This window comes from Parasteatoda tepidariorum, chromosome 1, assembly GCF_043381705.1.
Source record: "Parasteatoda tepidariorum isolate YZ-2023 chromosome 1, CAS_Ptep_4.0, whole genome shotgun sequence".
Taxonomy (NCBI): Eukaryota; Metazoa; Arthropoda; class Arachnida; order Araneae; family Theridiidae; genus Parasteatoda; species Parasteatoda tepidariorum.
In genome coordinates this window covers 21,876,961-21,900,198 of record NC_092204.1, presented here as the reverse complement: position 1 = coordinate 21,900,198, position 23,238 = coordinate 21,876,961, and positions in this window count along the sequence as shown.

Below are 23,238 nucleotides of genomic sequence, written 5' to 3'. Positions count from 1 at the left end.
ATGAATAAAGGTTAAGTAATCAATAAATAGTTAGTAAATATCAATGACAAAATTCAGTAATATATTTTGAAGGAACGTTTTATTTATTAAACAAAATCAGCGAAGCAAAATTTTAAAATTTCAGAGGACACTTTACCACGGGTGACACTTTTCGTAGCAAATTTTGTTCTAGATCCTTTGGAATTTTAATATTTTAAGTTAATGGAAAAGTGAGTACAGTTAAATCTAACGCAGCAATAAGGCTCAAATGCAAAAAAAAAAATATTTTCACAATATCAAAATGCAGACAAGATTCTGCGTGTTTCTGAGAAATCCAGTCATAATTTGTTCTCGTAATGATAATTTGAAAACAAAATTAGTATTTCAATCTTCATGGCTTACTCTAGGTTTAGTCCTACGTATGACTGGTTCAGTTGCTTCTACGTGTGACCAGTTTAGTCAATCCTAAGTTTGACTGATTCAGTCGCTCCGCGATTTGACTGTTTCAGTCCTAATATGATGTTGAACAACCTAAAATATTGTGTAAAAGAACACTTTTTTCCTGGTTAACAAAAAATTGAGCCTTCATATACGATTTAAAGGGTATAATTAAAGTTAAAACATTTAAAAATAAATAATCTTACATAAAAATTTCACACTTTTGCCCCATACAAGAAATATTCCCTTTCCGAAAACTAAAAGATTGGCACTTTGCGAGCTTTGAATATCAAGAAACGCCAAGCACAATAGTAGTTAGTTTACAATCCATAATAAGCTGGCAATAGTGTGTTGTATTTCAACGCTGATGTTCGTTAAGAGAAACAAAAATTCGCCGCTTAGTATGTATATATATTTTTTAGTTCTGAAAAAGAATAATTGTATTTTAATTTAAAAATTTCTGAGAACTGTATTAAAGGATTTTATAAAGTGCAATTTCTATCCCCTTATATTCTGTTAAGCCTAGTTCGAATTGGTCTTAAGATTCTCTCTATGCTCCTCAGATGTTTCAATTGCAAACTAGTTTTTTTTAAGATATAGTGAATATATGCTACCTTAATTAATGATTCTTATTTTATATTATATAGTAGAAATAGCATAACTGTCACTTATATGTAATATATCTTAGCTGTTATTATATATTTTAATGTAATTGAATGAAAAATGGTGGCGGCTACTTTACACCAAGTTGTCAAAAGAATGCTGGTGTAATGAAACACTTGATCCATTATGTATAGCGTTTCACTATACCATTTTAATGTGAAGTGATTGTCAACATTTTCAGCTTAGACATACACTAATTTTTTTTTACATTCTATACTTTAAATTTGGAATTACTTATGTAGGTGTAAGAAAATTTCCCATGGGGGTTTTTCCCGTGGTAAAATGTCTCCTACTAGCAAAACAATATCCTCTTCAGATAAAAGAAGGATTCTACCTCTTCTAATCTAGCCAACAATTAAACTACATGAACGAAACTTTCATTCCTGTTAATAAACACTGTCGAAATTGCGAATTCAAACATGAAAATTTACTTTCTCTGAAAAAACACGTTACATTCAGTGGATTCATATTTTTAGCATTCAGAACATGGGTGAGAAGGATTCCATCCTCGATCACATAATTGTAAAGTCAGGACAACACTTAAAAGTTTGACTCTTATGAAGTAAATGTTACGTTCATTCAAGGTAAACGAGTCCTCGTTGCACTTAATTTTGAAAACCGTTGATTCAAAGATAATTTTCGTAATTTTTTAATGATTTATTGCTTAATTTATTAATGATGAAAAAAATAATAATGAGACATTCAGATGTTAATAATTTAACAGTATAGGTAAAATGTCAATAAACATCCGTGTCTCTTTTTTAGATAAATCAAAATTCTTATGACAAGAACCTTTTATTTCGTCTCATATATACGAGATAATAGTAATTCGAGAGTTGTTAATTTTATTTTTTGTTATTTTTCGCTTTCCTTATTTTACAACAGATTTAAAAAATACTTACTTTTAAACTAGTTTGAATTTGACTAGCAGAAATTCAAATCAAATTACAAAAAATACAAATACAAAGAAAATTACCAAAAAAATTTATAAACTTTTTTATAAGAAATATTAGTTCTAAGACAGAACAGTGGAATGTTTTATGTTAGCATATTGGTAAAGAAAAAGGCTTGCTCTCTGACTAAAGGTCCATAAAAGTACTAAGCTTTAGCACAGAAAAAGCTTGGTATCTAACTAAAGGTCTCTAAAAGTACTAAAACCTTTTGACACAGAAAAAGCTTGTCCTGTAACTGAAAATTCTTAAAAGTACTTTAAAAATTATCATTAAAGTACTGTTAAATGTTTCGATACAGAAAAAACTTGTTGTCTTACTAAAGATTTATAAAAGTACTGAAGTTTTGGCACAGAGAATGCTTGATATCTAAGTAAGGATCCGTGAAACATCTAAAAACGTTCTTAATACAGAATAAGCTAGTTCTCCAATTAAAAATGCAAAGAAAAGTGCTAAGAAAGTTTAGGCATTTGAGTACAGAAAAAGCTTGTCGTCTAATCAAACATCCATTAAATTACTAAGTAAGGATCACTTAGTAAAGTTTCACTTTAGAAATGCGAGAATAATATTCATCGATTTAGTCTTTATTTAAGCTAAAGAAAGCTTGATTTTTTTTGTCTGAAAAAATTAATAAATAAAAAAAAATAAGCACAAAGCGCAACACTAATACAAAGAAAATGCTTATTAGTATAAGAATTAGTTGATAAAAAATAGTGAATAGCTTTAGCAATATTCAAATGAAGTTTAAAAGAAACATAATGAAAGAAAAAATCTTTTATATTATCTTTTTTTATATATTTTTAATTTTAAGAAAAATATCACACAACTCGACATCATTAAACTTCTTTAGCGCCATATTTCTGGCCCAAATGCTACTTATAATGAAAAGATTTGGGTATAAATAATTTTAATCCGACAAATTCTCCATTCTCGTTTGATGTTTTTAATCCAACCAAAATCACTAAACGATAAAAAAAAAAAATGATACCGTCAAACGAGATAGTTATCAAAATAATCTTTTTTTTTCTCATTACTTGTTCGGATTTTAAGAAAAATATTAATTACTTATACCGGCGTAATAGCTTTTTTATGTAACAAAAAAAAATAAGAAACGCTTTAGTTAAAAAAAGGGAAAAAAACATTACTTTTTAACAAGAAGTCTGTAAGCGTTAATTAGAAATCACAAAGCCGCTTAATTGTTTCTTAATTTTAAAACTAAAATTTGCCTCCGATTAATTATCGTATTTTAGACCACATATTTCGTTCTTAATTACTGTTTTAAAAAACCATATCAATGCATTTTAAAAGGGGGAAAATACCATATTTAATTTTTGAATTTTTTTATGCATTGTTGTTTTTTAATACTAAATCAGTGTAATATTTTCAGAGTTTCGATAAAGCTTTTTATTATTATAGTTTCAAATTTTCTTTAATTTTATAAGTTTTTATTAACTTAATTCTGTTTCTCAAAGCTCTGAAGCCAAGCAAAACAGTAAAGCCATAGTTTACATAGTTACACTTAAAACAATGCGTGGATTTTTGAAATATATATATATAATCTTGCCGTGAAGAATGATCTGGGTTTAAGAGAAAACAAATAACTTAAATATTTTAGAAGTTATTAATCTTTTGTAAAAATCGTCAATTTGGCAACATTTTTTCACCTAGATGAAAATTATCAAAATCGCTGCCTTATTCTCAGATTTTGAAAATTTTTATGAACCCAAGTAATGCAGCATTTGAGTAAGTTCTTAAATATTAAAAAGTTAGACCATAAACTTTTAATTTTCCCGAAGCTGCGGCTTTTCTCCATATTGACCGGGGGTTTAAAACTGGCGGCCCGGGGTAAAATGCTGATATAAAAATATATCAGCTGTCATTTTTTGCGGACAATTTTCGTAAGAAATCTATATGCATACCTGCCAACTCTTCCGGATTTTCCGGAAGATTTTATTTTCATATTTAAAGTGATATACTATTTTTTTCTTTCATAAATTTAATTTTTAAATGGTTTTGATCACCACTATTCTTGCAAAAATTAAGCACATATATTAATATGCGTTACTATCATGGTTGTCAACTTAAGTTTTCTCAAATACAACACATTTGTTTGCTTAAAATTGAAGTTTTAATTCCATTTTAATACCACTGGGGAAAATGATAATGGAAGGGATTAAAAGTTGGCAGGTATGTATATGGGTTTAAAATACTTTTCTCGCTAATAAAAACCTAATTTCTTCGTTTCTGTGAAATTTAACATACCAACGGTGAAAAGAAATTTATTTTTCAGGTTTTGCACCCAAGAAAGTATTTATTCAAATACAAAAATAATCGTGTATGTTGCTCTTTTTTATTTCATTTTTTTGTATTTTGTGAATATAATTTAGCATGTGTGTATCATAAATTTTCTCGAAGAAATTCTCCGATTTAACTTTTTGAAACCACTCATTTTGGACGAAAATATTTTCACACACATTTGTAATTGTAAATTTAAAATGCAAATATCTATTCTCTGGTGGTTGCAGCAGACAAACCTCAATTTTCTCTTTGAATATTTTGTGCGCTACTATGTAAGTTTAATATCTTAACATTTAGATATCTGTTGCACATTAATTGTTTAATACATAGGTGCACATTAAGTTATTGTAGCCCGAATTTTTATTATTTATTTAATATTTCTTTAAATATTATTAATAGCAATAAAAAAATTTTAAAAATCCACTTCTTATTTTAATTTGTAATTCAATACTTTTGTTTTGTACAACTTGGTAAAACTCTGACAGCAATATTTAATGTTCCTTCAAACATAAAAGTGTCCTACAAAAAATTTTGATAAAGTTTCGGCCCGCCATTTGATATGTGTTTTTAATTGTGGCCCCCGGCCTCATGCAAGTTGGAAACCCCTGATATTGACGTTTAGCGCCATTTTTAAAATAAGCGTAGACATCAATGGTTTTAGATAGGCTAAACTTGACCTAACAGTCATAAGTAACAGTTGCAAAACCACAGCTGTTATAAAAATAGCATATTATTCTTAAAAGAGCATCATTTCATATTACGATAGAGCCTTCGAAAAGCAGTCATAACAAAAAGGGTCAAAAATTTTAAAAAAATAAAATTTCTTTTTAAAAACCAAGTTATCTTTGACCTGATTTTAGTTTGTCTTAATCGTAATAATAGACAAAAATCTATTTAATGTATTCCAATGTGAAAGAATACGTTATATAGTACATACAGGGTGTAGCGTAAAAACCACCCTTTACATAAAAATTAGAATCCTCATCAGAAATGAAAACAAAAAGGCTTGTACATACGGAGTCACAAATTAATATTTAGGCAAAGAGAAAACAAAAGAGCTATCGAAATCTGATAAATCACAATACAAGAACTTAAATGTAATAAACAAATGCGACTAAAATACACATTTCCCGAAGAAGAAAAAAAATTTTGAAAATGTCCCTCAGAACCTTTATAAAATAAATTCTTCTATTGTAGATTTTGACATATTCCTATGAAATTTTGATTTTCTTCAATACTCTCTTGTGCTTGATTGACTCTTGTACACAAAAAATGGCCTTTTCGCTAATATAGCAATGATTTGTATGTCTAAACTCATTTTATCTTAAAAATTAAGAAAAGTGGAAATACAAAATATTTTGCGATGATCGTTTACAATTTTTTTTCTTTTTTTTTTTACTTCTTGACAAAAATTAAATTATGAAAATATACATGTTAGGAGTCACAAATTAATATTTAAGTTAACTTAAATGAATCAATACTAAAAAAGGTACTTTTTCAATACTTGATTATCAATGATTATTGTAATGATTATGATTATCAATACTTGATAACAGGGCTCGAAAAACCGCCCGTCCGCCCGTCCTCGGCGGCCGAAAATTCCCCGCGGACAACGAATTTCTCGAATCCGACGTCCGCGCGGACGGCCATTTTCTCGTCGATGTTCGTGATACATTTTCAATTTTTGTCATTAGAATTGATGTTTTCTCCGTCTGATAGTACTGCGTCGGTTGAAAGGGGCTTTTCAGCAATGAACTTACAAAAAAACACATTACGTACTGATCTTAAACAAGAAACGTTAAACGCATTTATGAACATCTACCTAAATAGAAAACCCCTTTCAGATTTCTGTGCAGAAACCTCTGTAAATCGTAGGCTTGATTGTGGAACGAGCAAACGTCATATTTGATTCATTTAAAAAACGCAGTACCCTCGGATAAATTGACATTCCAGGTAACTTGACCTTCGTCATTATAATTATTTCATAAAAGAAATAAATTATTTCATAAAAGAAATAAATTATTTCATAAAAGAAATATTAGGCTACTATTAGTAACCTAGTAATTCTTTTACTACTGTATAATGTAATCCTAGTATTTGTAATCCTAGTAACTACCAATTCATTGTGCAATTTACATAAATGTTTGTAATAAATAAGAGAAAATTATATTTTTATTTATTTAGAAGCGACGACTTAGTTTCAAAGGAGGACGGGTACATTAATGGACAAGCCGTCCTCGGGGACTGGTGAAATTTCTGAGTTTTTTCAAGCCCTGCTTGATAATCATTATTTGTACTTTGTCACACCGATATTAAAATCCTGTTTTGGCTCAAATTGAAAATATACTGTCATGGCTGATATTTTAATGATAATGGTAACTGATTTCATATGTTTAGCTACAAAGAGCTTTTTGACAGACTTAGGCGTAATTTCGCTGGAAGTTTCGGTGATGTTAAAGGACAAAAATTTCATGGTGAAAATTTTCCGAAATTTTTTTAACAGAATTTTTACAGTGTTGTATTGTTATTTACTTCCGTAAATTTGATGAAATAAGCACTACTTAATTTTAAATTATTTTCACTAAATAGCAAATTATTTTTTCCTAACCTAAGCAAAGGATTTATCAAGTGAGCATCATTCCGTAACACTGGAAACATTGTATCTTCTTTTAAAAATAATTAGTTTGGATAACATGCGTTCATATATAATTCAAACAGCAAGTTTAGCAGCTTGCAAAATATTTGTTTTAGATTTATCAACAAAAAAAAATCAACATTTTTAAGTTTTAAAAAAAATTCAATCAATTTTTGAACGCTTGAGAAGCAAGAAATAAAATTCAGAAGAAACTAAATAAAATTTAAAAACCAAGGATTGCTTTTATTCTGTAATAAAAAGAATTCAAATAAATAAAGGTAAATGAAAATGTGTGAAGCAATAAAACCAAATCAAATTAAACTAAATTTGTGTTCATGTGTCTAAAAGAAATAACGAAAACAAACATTATTCGTGTTTTCCGAGAATATTTTGTTGATCATGAATTACGAAGGGCTTTGAAAATACTTTTTTTTGTGATAAGAAAGGAGAAAATCACTTAAGCCTTCAGGATGTCCGGGACTTTCAACAACATCCCAAAGGATTTAGTTTCTTGGGTAAAATCTTCTAAATTAAAAGGAAAGTAAAACATTTATTGTAATAGAGTAGATAAAATCTTTCATTACGGTGATTCATGATTAATTCATTTAATTTGTTCTTGATTCATCTGCATTCGAATAGAAATTCCATTAATCCCAGTATCATATTTTTCTATAACAAAATTTTATCTTGAATAAATTGAATAGATTGTCTGCCAAACTAAATCATACAATGTCAAATGTATAAAAATAAATTCGAAATTTTCATGTGTGAAGTTTTAATTCGTTGGAGGAATCACTTTTAAAAAAAAGTTTGAGTTGGATTTTAAGTGAGCCCTACTATTTCCAATTTTCAATTGACAAAAAAACAGTATTATCAACTTCTGTTCAATTCTACTTTAAAAAATTTACAAATTATTTTATATTTTTATTTTATTTATTTTTTTAGCTTTCTACATGTTAGTTTTAATGGAAAGTCACCATGGGAAAAATTTGCTTGCAATTACAATCACATTTAAATTGTTCTTGATTCATTTACATTCAAGTAGAAATTCTATAAATCCTATTATCAAATTTTTCTTTAACAAAGTTTTATCAAATAAATTAAATAGACTGTCTAACAAACTAAATCATACAATGTAAAATGTATCGAAGTAAATTTCCGAAATAAATAAGTTCGGATTGAAAGTAATGAATTTTCATGTGTAAAGTTTGAATTCGTTGGGCGAATCACTTTTGAAAGACGTGGGAGGCGGATTTTAGATGAGCCTTACGTTTTCCGAGTTTCAACTGACAAGAAACGGAATTATCAACTTCCTTTCAATTCTATTTGAAAAGATTATTTTTTTAAAAGCTTTGTTTTATGTTTTTATCTAATTTTTAGTTATCTGCATGCTAGTTTTAATGGAATGTCGTTGTGGGAAAAATTTGCTTGCAATTACAATCACATTTAAATTGTTCTTGATTCATCTACATTCAAATAGAAATTCTATAAATCCTATTATCAAATTTTTTTTAACAAAATTTTATCAAATAAATTGAATAGATTTTCTGACAAAAAAAATCATAAAATGTAAAATGCGTTAAAATAAATTCAGAAAAAATAAATTCGGATTGAGAATAATGAATTTTCAAGTGTAAAGTTTTAATTCGTTGGGCGAATCACTTTTGAGAGACGCGGGAAGCTGATTTTAGATGAGCCTTATGCTTTCCAATTTTCCACTAACAAAAAGAAAATTACCTACTTCGTTTCAATTCTACTTGAAAAACTTGTTAAATTTTATTTTATATTTTTATTCTTTTTAGCTATCTACCTGTTATATTTATTGGAAAGATGTTGCGGGGAAAAATTGCTTGTAACATTGCTTGTAAACTTGACTTTGACAAACTCTCCCGACTGAACTCAAATCTGGAGGGGGTGGTCAAGGGGAGGGAAAATTCTAAATATTCTTTTAATACTTTAAATATTTAAATAAATTGATGACGGATATTTACTCTACTTGAATGTATATTTTGCTACTTGTAAAATACAAGGTCGAAATTCGATCTCAATTTGAGATATTAAACATGGGGTATTTTAGATTCTCTATTAATTTGTGACAAATTTTATCAATATAATTCGACAATAAGCATTTTTAATATGTTCTTAAATAGTATACATTTGCCTGTTTTTAGAATTTTTAACCGTACCTTTGCTCTTATGCAATTAAAGTTAAACGAATTTTTTTAGCGTCGTTCAAATCAGTTTTCCTCAGTTTAAGCTACAACGAAATTAGATTTTAAAAAATCTAAAAACTGAGATACGTGTAGTTTTAAATTACTTACTCAAAAAAACAAATCACATCCTTTTATAGCTTAGAAGTTTAGAGGAAAATTCATAGAAGTTCTAAAATTTATCTAGCTCTATTTTTCCTAATCTTATAAAACGACCCCTTCCTTTTCTACCTGTATTAGAAGGTATTGTGCTATATAATAAAACTGTATCATCAAAAGTGTGTTAAGTACAAAAATATCAGAAAATACAAGTTAAAAACTTAACCTAACATCCAAGATTGCGAGGGTAGAGGCTTTATAAGGAACAGATTATTAGTTGCATAGTTATTAGGCACAGAGCTACAGTTGAAAATTTAGCAATCTAGCTAGTCGGAAAGTAGTTGGAATCGGTGATTAATTCTTTAATGTAATTAATATGACCATAAATTCAGACTGAAATGGTTTGAAAACGTTTGATACCTATACTCTCCTCCTACATAGAACTCCAGTTAAAATTTGATCACTGTAGCTAGTCGAAAAGAGGTCGACATTTCCATTTTTCGTTGATGTGGTAAAAATTTCTACCAGTAACTATTAAGAAACGACAGAAATTAAAATCGTTATCACACATAAAGGCACAATTAGGGAGTCGAAATTTCAGTTGATGATAAAATCTATCTGCCAATAATATGACGATATTTTTTTTCTTTGGAAATTTTATTTTTAGAAAAATATATATTTGTTGTAACTTTTAGAAACTGATTGGAACTTTGTACGGTTATGCAGCATAAGGTTTCAATTAAGAATTTAGAGCTCTAGAAATCCTTAGTGCAGTCGGAAATTCATTTTACGATAATTTTTTGAAGATCATAATGCAATAAATTCTCCTAAATATTTGTTAGGAAGTGAGGAAAACTGGCATTGTCCTCCAGAACGAGCACCACTTAAAATTTGAGTGCTCTGGTTAGCCTTAAAGTAGGCAAAATTTTAATTAATTTCAAATTTAATTTGGAAAAAAAATGTCAAAAAATTTTACTTGTGTGAAACGAAAGCTGCTTTTTCATCGGAATCAGAATTGCAATAAAAATTTAAGAATTCTAGCTACTCGAAAAAAGGTCGAAATTTTAGTGGAAGGATTCCTTAGTCGCATACACGAAATCGAGTTAACAAAGCAACAGCATTGCTTCTTATATGGTATTAAATATTTAGGTGGAATTTGAAAATCATTCAACTTTAAAATAGTATGTATTCTACAATTCTGTAATAAAACTTTCTAAATAAAATATCTTGAATAAAAAAAAATCCCTTAAATTCCAAAGCAACAATGTGTCAAATTACAAAGTAACACAGCGTAGTAGTATTGCAAACGCTGTTTTGAAAAGCTTATCTTATCAACTTAAGTTGTATTCCCTTGAAAACGTAAATATTAAAAAAATATGCTTTCCTTGCTACTATGATTTAACAATTTTGCCGTTGTTTTTGTTCAGAAAAATTTTAAACTGTATTAAAATGATCACCGCATTGAATAATTGGGTTTTGATTGAAAAATACCTTTTGACAGTTAGGGTATAGCGATATAATACAAATTTAGTGATCAATCACGTAGCCTCAGTCCTTAGATGAGAATAAAATAAATTAAACTTTCCTGTGATTTTTAGGAACTGGCCTTAAATTTCGATTTCACAAAACAGGGTATCAAATTCCCCTAAGGAGTAATTTTAGCAGAAGACACAAATTTTTGATTAAAAATTGAGATTGTTTTACTGATCAGCAAAGTAAACAGTATCGGATTATATATAGAATAGTAAGTCGGATAAATAGCAACAACGAATTTGCAGGCAGATATGTACTCTTTTGAAGAAATGTATAATGATTATTTTGCATAAATTCATTTCGCTTAAACATCACGGTAGAAGGGGTATTTATATCTAAACCTTAGACGCAGAAAAACGAAACGGAGAAAAATGTCCAATGGCGTTAAAGTACTAAAGTCAAGACTGATACCTTAGACGTAATTAATAATTACGAACGGGAGTAATAATTAACCTAACATTTTTAGTGAAATTTTTTTCAAGTATAAAAAAAAATCCCTAAAGAGCGATATTAACCGTTCTTCATCTGAATTTATAAAAGTCTTGTCAACTAGTAAAATAACTTTTCACTTCTTCCTTCTTATTTAGTCTCACAATCTGTATTCCTTAAATTAAATTTTTTCAGATTATTATTTTTTATACGTTCAGATTATTATTTTTTTTAAAAACTGGTAATCTTCTATTTCGATTACCATCAACACAATAACGAACTGATCTTACATAAAGCTACAATAATATTTTTTTAACGGCAGACGCTAGACTTAAGTTCTTTGCCATGGATGATGTCGGAGGTGTAGCTCATTTTCCCTTGCCTGGTGAGCACTTTGTGACCAACGTCGCTGAGGTAAGCAGCATTACACATGCCACAGATACCCGTTCATAGAGTGGGCCACATTCTCGCATCACACACAGCAGAGGACAACACAGAAAGAAAAAACCCATGCCCTGAGCGGGATTCGAACTCGCAGCTATTGATTTCGCAATCAGGCACGTTGGCAGCTCGAACACCAGGCCGGCAAGCAACAATATTTGTATATGCCTTAAAAACAAAGTGGGGATTTTTTGGAAAATATTGATGTTTAAGATTTAAAATATATATATAAAACAGAAGCAATTACGGGGTGGGTGAGAGGAGCGAGAAGGGGACAAAACCTCCTTCTATTCTAAAACATCACAAGTTTTGTAATGAAAAAGTAAAGATGATTCAATATAAGCAAATACATATATTAAATTTATGTAATGTGATACTCTGCAAAACTATTTATTCAAGCTTAAACTGCATCTCCGATATTCTCACAAATAATATAAAACTGCATAAAAATATTGATCTTAACATTCTCTGTGACAAGAAGACGGCATAAAGCTATATAATGATAGAGAAAAAGTCGTATACAGATAGATTTCCAACTGAGAGAGAACGTTTAATCTTTTCATAAACATACTTTTTCCTTCAATATACGATATACTTTTCATTTTAAAATTGCTATTCTTAAATTTATTATTTTCAATTCTCCTTAACTACTATTTTCTATGTAAAAAAATGAAGCTTTGGTTTCACGAAAAATGTCGTTCATTGGAATATTTTTATATATAGTCCGCAGTATTAGGTTATTATGTATTTATTTCCGGAAAAAATATAGAATTTACAGATATATTATTTTGTTACAGTGTATGAAAGACAATGCAACTAAAAGTTTATCTCTTTGAGGGGCAGAAAATGTTAATCCAAAAATTTATTCAAGGAAAAGGAAGAGAATTGTAAACGTCATACCCACAATGAAATGACTTTTTTTATCTTTACATTTTTCACAATTGATCCACATTGTTCTGAAAATACTATTAGAACTTTAGTGGTTTATATTTTTGTCAAAAATAATTGTCGAAATTTTTATCCTATTGCTCTTGAAGGCTTGAAATCAAAGCGTAACCATTTCATATTCGCTACATCAAAAATTTATAGCCTGCAGATCTATTATTGTGCAGATTAAACAATGTAACAAAAATATTAAAAGAAAGGGGCATAAATTGCATATTTGTTTCAAAGAAAAATATACATATAACCTACACATTTGTAATTGTGTATAAAGCGTAAAAAATAGATCAAAATAAAAGGATGGGAATTGTTAAACTATAACAAAAAAATTTAGTTTCTACAATGTACTATATATCATGGTAGCTTTCATGGTAGCTTTCTTCTCATGCACTTTGACAATTTTTTTTCTTTTATAAATTATTATGAGAAATGTTGAAATTACAGTTAAAAGTAAAAATAATTTATATCCTGAATTTATGTAACAGACTTACTCTAATTTACAGTTTAACTCTAACTTTACAGTTTTATTTTTCAGGGACAAATATATTCGGGGAGTGGAAAATTTTCAACTTCTCTTCCTCAAACATGTAAAAATTCAGTCGAATCCTTAAATATTCTGTTATTCGGAGTAAGTTCATAGTAGTTTCCTTCTCAATACGCAATGGCACTTTTTTCTTACACAAATAATTAAAATAAATATTGAAGCAACAGTAAAATGCAAAAATATTTTCTACTCTGAATTTATACAAAAATCATTACCTATTTTAAAAATTCACGCTAAATGTACTGTCTTTTTTTCAGGGACAAATAATCGAGGAATGGAAAATTGTAAAATTCGATTTCTCGATAAAGTTAAATATTTCAGAATCTTTTTTTCAAAGTAATAATATGAAAAGTAAATAACTGCATCTCAAGTACAGTTTATACGCAGAAAAATAATTTCATCTCAAAAGGAAAAATAAATCTAAATTCAGGAATCAAGAAATTTTAAATAAAAGTCATTGCCATTCATAATATAGACATCATATGAAACATTCAAATCGAAGTGTGGAGAATAAAATAAATTTTAGCTATCATTAAAAGTATTTTTAATGTAAAACTATCTCAAATGTTTTTACGTAAAAGTAAGAAACAGTGTTTTTTTTTCTTTCTACCTTTTAAATTATTTTTTAAAGAAGCTTGTAATATTAAATCCTTAAATCTACTTTGTCACTTTTAATTATTTCATAAGTATATAAATCAATAATTTGACTTTTCAAAATAATATTTTTACGTTAATTAATTTTTTTCAAACCAGGAAGAAAAACATAATAAATGCTACTTTTAAATGTAAGATAAAAAAATTTTAAAAAATTTTCTACAACATGAATTTTAATAAAGAAAGTAAATAACTATATGAAAATGAAATACATATTTATTTGGACCATCATCACTGTCTCAAAACATCAATGAGAAACCTTCTAATTTTTTATTTGTTTTTTGACTTATAAAAAGATATGATAAAGGTATGCACTGGATCGCCTATCTGACACATTCTTAATGTTAAGACCTCTGCGTTGAAGTTAATGTTTGACTAATGAATTGTCATTGTTTGACTAATGAATAAATGACTTCATTGTTTGACTAATGAATAAAAAAAAATGTTAAACTGGAACAGAATCGAGGAGAAAATCAAATATTTAAATACTCAACTTTTCCCCCATATTATATCAACTAAATAAATAAAAAAAGAAACAGAAATCAGTTACGCTCATCGCAAAACTTTTTCTTTCTTAATTAAAATTGTCAAACACAGTAGAAATATGCATAAAATCTACGAAACCAATTTATTTGAATAATTTGACTGTATAATGTCTTGGAAAACAATATTTAATGCGAGATATCACTTAAGTTAACTCCTAATAAACCGTTTAGAGTTTTTAATGGAAGTGTTTATTTTTTTTAAAAAATAGAATCTTAGTTACACTAAATAGAGATAGTGTAACTAAGATTACTTAGTTGCATTAAAGTTACACTATATTAGTTATTACACTTAGTTACACTAAATACACTAAATAATGATCAGACGAGATGGTAGTTTCACCACAAAACCTGAAAAGTTAGAAACTTCCAAAAGAATATATATAATCTGATTAATTACATTGGTCATTAACTACTCTGGTTATTAATTTGTTTCGTCATTACTGTGATTAAAGTCGAAGCTGATTTTATTTTCTGTCTGGGGAAATAAACTAGTTTTGGCTATATTTTTAAACTAGAAAAACAATCATTGTTATTCTTGGATTAAATAAAACAGAGATAGAAAAAATTGTTGAAATTTCTGAAAACGAAATGTTTAGTAGAGTTATTTGTTTAACATGTAACATTTCGAACAGACAGTCAGACCCAACTGAATCGAGAAGCGAATTCTACTGTATGTTTTAGAATGTTCCAACTTAAAATCTTTTATTGGTTTAAACATCTATAAATTAACCTTTCTATTTTTAAATTATTTAAAATCATTTTAATCGCTTCCTAGTTTGGTTATAAAGAGAGGCGATTAAATTGTCTTTGTATGCCAGAACAAAAGAGATTAGCCATCGTTTTGTTGAGTCGTTTTTCACCGACATGTTAGGCTTAACAAAGGTTAACGACAATGTAAAAGTACAAGATGAACGATTTTCTTTAGTTAAAACTAACTTACCACGTCTTTCAAATTATAGAGTTAAACTTTGAATAGACATAATTAAAGACGAATACTTTTCCGATATACAGAATATGCTACTTAAACATTTTATTAAATTACATTCCATTAAATTCTTGCGAAAACATTTACCTTTCAGTTTTCAGCTAAAATAGACACTCCTGCTTGCCACGAAACTCTTTTGTGTTTTCCTTCATGTGTAAGCGTTTTTTCTTTATCATAATATATAAACTCATTTCTCTACTTTATATATGGATCTAGTTGTCATGGAACTAGAGATCCACAAGTGATTCGATCAATTTATTTCTTCTGTGTTAATCTGTTTCTTGTTGTATTGCATTGAATTAATAAATATCTTTCACAGTGTTAAAAAAATATAACTAACTATAAGCAAATCGCAAAAATAAGTCTTTTTTTCTTTGTTGCCAGATGCTGGATTGAGAAAAGTATTAAAGTAAAAACAAATTTCTTTAACATGCCGAAAAATATAAAGATTTTTTATCTTTAAATGAGTTGATTTTAAATTAAGATTAGTTATGGATGATATGTCTTATTTAAAAAAAAAACAAATAATGATGATAGGTCCAAGCTTTCTCATAGGATTATAAATTAAAATAGTATGATCTAGGTTTCCCACTTGAAAATTAAAATTTCTTAGGTTGTCTAAGATCTAAAATTCATAAAGGTGCTGGTTATTTTAAAATATTTTTAAATAATATAAAATATTATTACATAGTATTTTATAATATTAATATATTTATTAATAATATAAAATACTCTATGATATAAAATACTCCATAATAAAAAATATATTCCATCCGAAAATATAAGTGCATTTTTATGAAGTTAAGAGCTTAAAAACGGATCAACAAATTACTTAAAGGTATTTATCTTGCTCATTGCTTTTTTAATCCTTCATCTTAGCGTTTGTTTATTAAAAAAAGAAATTCACTTTATTTTTTCATTACAAAGCAACTTGTGTTTCTTTTTTGCATATTAGTCTTAGAAGTCGGCTGCTTTTTTAACTTTTCAAAAGTTTTTTTGGGTGTTATTGAAAGTGCCATTAATTTTCTTTCTCACACAATTTAAATCAATTATTTCTGTAAAATAGTTAGAAATATAGTATTTTACTAAAATTTGATAATTAGAGTGGACAAATCCATTAATCAATTGAGAACACAAACTCACTTGTTCATGGTCCCGCAGTGGACTGATCGTTAAGACACGGTTCCCAGCAGATCACCGAAGTCAAGCATCACTGGCTGCGGTCAGTGTGCGGGTGGGTGACCACTTGGATCAGTCTGCGTAGGGACCGAGGGTGTGTGGTATTGGTCCGCGTTAAACTGTGCTACCGTAAAGTGCTCGACTTCGCGCGCAGGTCGTCGGGCTACCGAAGCGGGGAGTGCCACCCCTTCCGCAGAGGATCAAAATTGTGATGGCATGTCTTCGGATCATCCTCCGGGATGTTTCCCAGACCGTCGCCAATAGCCCATTGTGCAGCTCTAGTGCGACGTAAATTAACAACAACACTTGTTCATGCATGTCACCGCGCGTTCAGCGACGGGGTCAACATATCATTCTCTAACTTTTTTATATTTTCACGAAAATCAATTTATTTTTTAAGAAAAATCTTAAAAATACAAACCATCTAAAAATTCAATTTTTTTTTCAAAATTTCACTTTTTAACCACTTTAAATCGCCTCAACCTCCGTTCCATCTTAAATGAGTTTTTCAAGTTCATTCATGTTGGTTTTCGTCATTTTGCGCAAAGTAAGTTCTTAAGAATATAAACATAAACAAATTTTAAATTACTAACGAGCTTTTATCGCTTTAGTGTATTGGAAAAAATTCCATTTAAGCTGTTTAATGGTACCATGGTTTAATGGTTTATTAACAAAATTAATGGTTTGCTAACAAAATCGCAGAGAAAACTAAAATCAAAAATTTATCTAAAACCAAAAGTGGCGAGCGAAGAAAGTTCTTCAGATTCAAATAAGGATTAAGTTTATATCAGCATACAAATTCAATTAATTAAACAGTATTTTATTCATTAGTCTTTTAAAATACCATACTATTCTTTTAAAATATGCTCTGTACTACTTCCTAATCTCTTGCGTCTTTAATGGTTGTTTCTGATTGCCGTATCTCAGTTTTATCAGATGAAATTAATAATATCGTAAGATGCATCTCGTATTTTTCCTTTTCAGTGTTACTGTTAATATCTTGGTTTCATTTCTATACAACTCCTATTTAAAATACAAATCATAGATTAACTCACATATTCACTTCATTTTTCAGGATTTCCCACGGAAGCATTATGAAGATTATTATTAAGATGAATTAAGCAGAAATGATGCCCACTCCAAACTCTTTCTTAAGAATCATCAATTTCTAGATTTAAATTCATTTTGGAATTAAATTGCATTCTAGACAGTTCCTTTTAAAATTCATTTGTTCTTTATTTTATTTTTTTGTTCTTCAGTATTTTGTCTATCCCCGGTATGCGCCTCTTGTAACTCCAGAACCGTTTGTTCTAGGATTCTAAAATTTGAACATCAACTACAAATAAAAAAAATTTAGCCCTGATCCTAAAAACTGTTTAAATATTTTTATTAGTCTGTTCGGGAGAGATGTTTGAAATTTTTTTTTTTTTGGCATTGATTTAACGTTAGTATTGTTATATATAAAACTGTAGACGTTTCTGTGAAAGCTTTGATTGCACGTTCTTTAATATTTAATTATTTTCATAACCTCAGTGAACAGCGTAAATGTCAAGTAAATCGGTTACTACGTCACTGAATTAGTATTCCTGAATATTTTTAAAGTTTTAAAACCTGTTCCCATTACGCTAAATAGTTTAACTAAATGTAACTCGATAGTTTATGTAAATTAGTTTATCTAAATAATTATCTAAATCTAAAAATAGTTTAACTAAATTAACAAAATTTAAATAAGTAGTTTAACTAAGCTAAATTTAAAAGCAAGAAAGCTAAGCTAAATTTAAAAGCTAAGCTAAAGCAAAATCAATCGAGAAAAAATACTGATTTTTTAAAATTAAACAATTCGACATACATTATTGATCCCAATACGCTAAATAGTTTAAGTAATAAGTAATTAGGTAATTAATAGTACGTAATTGATAATTGGTAATTAGTACTACTAGGCTACAGGTATTACGGCAACTGTTGTTTTGTATTTGCTAATATACATACAAAATATAGTAATACGAAATATACTAATATAAGTGGCCAGGATCGCCTGGTTAGCAGGGCGCAGGACTCACATTTGTGAGAAAGGGAGTTCGAATCCAACTGGCCGAAGGCTCCTCCTGTAGTAAATGGGGACTGTTGCTTGTTAAATCTATCAGATCACAAAGTTCTCCCTGCTACCGTTAGGAATCAATACCTATGGGTACTGAACGGGAGATTTTTCGTTCTCTAGTTCACGTCAAAGTTACGATCTGTGGACGAATGAATGAACGTATGAATGGGTCCTCCCTAGGAACGGGTGTGACGTATGGGTGTGGCAGAAGTCGTATTCTCGGGTATTGATGACGTCACTAGAAATCAAGAGCAATAGCACTCCCTCTGCCTCAGTAGCCGACGGCAACAACAACAATAACTAATATAAGTACTATACCAGAGGAAATATATACCAGCTTTATATATACCAGAGGAGAGGTTTTTCATGCTCTAGCGAAAAGAATAATTTAACTTGTAAGTTTACATTTTTAAAATTGGGATTCAAAACTTTCAGAGGAAACTATTCAATTTTTTCTGCAGAGAGCAGTAAGAGGAGTTTTTGAAATTTGAATAAAGATAGGGGAGAGGGGGGCACTTGTGAACAGGGGGCACATGTGAACATGGTATGTTTTACCAATATGATTTGAAATATAAAATCTTGAAAAATTTTCAATTGATTGCAGTACTAGTCCTACCTCTCTGCGAAACTTTCAGAACAATGAGACATTTTGTTGTTCTATTCTGACAATTTCTTTGTATCAGCTGGTGTTGTATATATTATAATCACTAGCTTCTTCAAGTGAAAGCATAGTATAAATCAACTAATGAACTGAAATTAACTATTGCAGACCATTATATGAACATTCAGGTAAGTTTATGACAATAATTTTGTTTTTTTACTCAATTAAAAATTCTTTATTTTTCAAGTAAGGTTTAAGAAGGATGATGGGGCACTTGTGAACAAATCATCTGGGGCAGAAGTGAACAGTTCACATGTGCCCCTACATAGTATTAAGATTATTATCCTCGTGATATTATAAATTTAAAAAATATGTATGCATTTAAAATTATTATTATTTAATTTTCCATAATTAATTAATTAATTTTTTCTTTAAAAATTATTATTTTTTTTAATTAAATGGTTGATCGCGCATCACGCATACTAACTGATACACCTGAGAAAGATAGAATTGCTAAACTACAGATGAAAAGATAGAAAAATAAAAAAAAAGCACGAAAGAGTATCAGAGAGGAAAGAAAAAAGCCCATTACAACTCCTGAGGAACATGAAATTGCGAAAAACCCAACAGTGAAAAAATTATTGTACAGCTGAAAAATTATTTTCTTATTGACAGTACTGTTGTACAGTTTAAATTCACATAGTANTATTTTTTTCTTTAAAAAAAATTTTTTTTTTATTAAATGGTTGATCGCGCATCACGCTTACTGACTGATACGCCTGAGAAAGATAGAATTGCTAAACTACAGATGAAAAGATAGAAAAATGAAAAAAAAGCACGAAAGAGTATCAGTGAGGGAAACAAAAGGCCCATTACAACTCCTGAGGAACATGAAGTTGCGAAAAACCCAACAGTGAAAAAATTATTGTACAGCTGAAAAATTATTTTCTTATTGACAGAACTGTTGTACAGTTTAAATTCACATAGTAAGCTACAACCCCTTCAGTATAATACGTATCTATATCTGTCATATTAAAGATTTTTTTCCTTGAAATATGATGATTGCTTTGTGTTTTTGATCTTGTTCATATGCGCCCCAGGCATGTTCACATGTGCCCCCAATAGGGGCACATGTGAACAATTGAAGTCATTTTTTTAAAATATCATAAAGTAAAGAAATATTTTATTGAAAAATCTCAAAAAATTCCATAAGACAAAGAAAAGACTATTTAAACACATGGACTTCTTTACTGTGAGAAATTTATAATATTTTTTGAAAAAAGAAGAAATAAAAAAATTTGTTCACATGTGCCCCCCTCTCCCCTACTTTTTAAAAAGTTGAAACAATAACGTTAACAGCTACTGGTTCTTAAATGTTATTTTCACAGCATATACAATGAACTTTTCTATTTGACTAAAATTGACACGATAATAACTTTTGTCATTGAATATTTGAACAACAACATTCGTCCATATACAATTCATTTATGGAAGAAACTATCGGCTTTGAGTATATCAAAGGATTCGGACAATCTTATATTTTATGTGTAAGAAAGTGCAATGTAATTCCGTTGAAGAAATGTTTTATAGAACCACAAAAAAAATTGTTAAATAGTTTAAAATTATTTTAAAGATGAATAAATAAGTCTTGAGTGCTTCCTTTAATCAATATTTGTCTAAGTAATAGCGCATTTTCGTGCGTTTTTTCTTTTTTTTTTCAAGATGCATCAAAATACCGAATTGCCTTTTTTTTAAAAACCTGTCATTTCATTTTTTTAATTTTTTTTCCTTATGTTACGAATATTATAAAGTAACCGTCTTATATAAACTTTATTCACTCATTTTTATTTTTAAGCACCTAGACACTATTCAAATAAAAAAAAAATTTTTTTTGCTCAAAAGCGTTTGCATTGGAATTAGTAACTTCTAAAATTGATTGAATTTTTAATGCATTTTCCGAAAACGTTTGCATTTATTTATGTTTATTCTAGATATCCCACTAGATAGAATTATAAATTTATTTTGTAACTTTTCTGTCAGCTAAAACTTGAAATTTATACTTAGTTTTTAAAATTTATATCTGTGATGTGTTCCCTATTATCAAAACTGCCTTTTTATAAACACGCTTGACTAGGCAGTAGACATAGTGTAGGGTGTTTCATAATTACCGCACTTAATGCATATTTTTAAAAGTTTTGCTAAAAATTCGCAAATAGTCGAAAATTATTCACTTTAGGGTCACGCAAAGAATAAATGTAATCACGATCGAAACCTGTGGATTTAAAAAAAAAATTTTAAAAATTATACCTAACTGCATGATGAAACTTGGAGGTGTATCTTTCCTTCAAATTCCTCTCTGTTTCTTCCGGCTATTAAACAGGTTTTGATTCTTATTTCATCCTTATGCGCGTTAATATAAACAGTGTTATATTTATCTTTCATCTGTAAATATTCCACTTTATTTTTTTGCAATATTTTAGAAAAAATAAATGCATCTTTTTTTGAATTGAGAAAAATTCGGAAAACTGTGTGTATTTCGAAATCTTCACAATCTTGCTATTAAAAAAAGGTAAAAAATGATTAAAAACTGTCTAAAAAATGTCGCGTCGATACAAAAATTTGCTCCCAGAGCAGCTCACTTGAATTTCAATTTAAACTTAGGAAAGATCATTTTTTTCTTCTAATAATATTTTTTGGAGGGCATTTCTAAAGCAATTCTAAAACAATTGCAATTCTAAATTCTAAAACAAAAATTGTGCCCATTTTATTACGATGCAGCGAAAGTAGTTTTATACATAAATGTTTCTACCTAATATATTTCACATCTATTTAATAGAAACATGCATGCAATTGTTTTTAAACATAGTTTAACCCAAATAAATCTGCAAAACTAATAACTTATAGTAACTAACAATATAATATAATAACTAATATATTCATTTCTGAATTTTCTATTTTGTGCTTTGTACCCCAAAATAGATCTTGATATTAATATATTATCTTCGTTCTCACAAATTGTTCACATTTTTCCAGACATCGGAACAGTAGGAATGATTTCTTTCGCTTTACAAAACGTATTTCATTACGTTTTCACGGTATGTTTAGGAAATACGATTTGCGGTTTGAGAAAATTAATTTAGGTCATAACATGTTTAAACACGCAAAAGCGAATCGAGTTAAATTAACTAGCTCTCTTTCCGTTAAATGAACGATTCCTTTGAGAATCGGTCTTATTAACTTACTACAGTTCGAAATTCGCCACCCAGTATTCTGAGAATGAAACGATAAATATTTTAAAATATTGCGAATTGTTTTGAGTGTTCATGAGTAAAATGAGACTAAACAGTTTTAGATATACTATCCCGATATTTTAAAAGTTAATTGTAAAGTCTTGTGCTATATTCTAACCAAACATAGTTAATTGTAAAGTCCTGTGCTATATTCATAACCAAAAGTAATTAGATACCTAAATTTGAATAATTTATTTAGTGTCGATCTAGGCAAACTGAAATAGATGGTGCCTTCACGATGACTTACCTTTAATTTATACTGTTTAACCATCGTACGATGAAGCTTTTCCATCAACAACAATGGCAAAGTGGAAATTCATCATGAAACCAGCTATTATTTTGTAAAAATATTAAGGGCACTGATAATTTTTTGCTACATGATGATCAATCAATATTTGCCATGGTTGCTCAAGGGATAGAGCACTCATCTCCCAATGAATTGACTCGGATGCCAATCTCAGCAATGGCTGCTCGATTGATACGAATTACTCACCAGGCTCGCACCGACCACAGTGCTGATGTAAACTATCCTCAGTGGTAAACGGATCATAGGTTACATTCCTCTTGCCGTCAGGCTAACAGTAAGAGATTTTCGCATTTTTTCCTCTCCTTGTACCGCAAATGCGGATTCCTTTCACCAAAAAGTCCCCCATGAAGGCAATTTGTTCCTAATTTTTGATCCAAGTGTTCCCTTGTCTTCTGGATTGGGTTCAAAACTGCGAGGC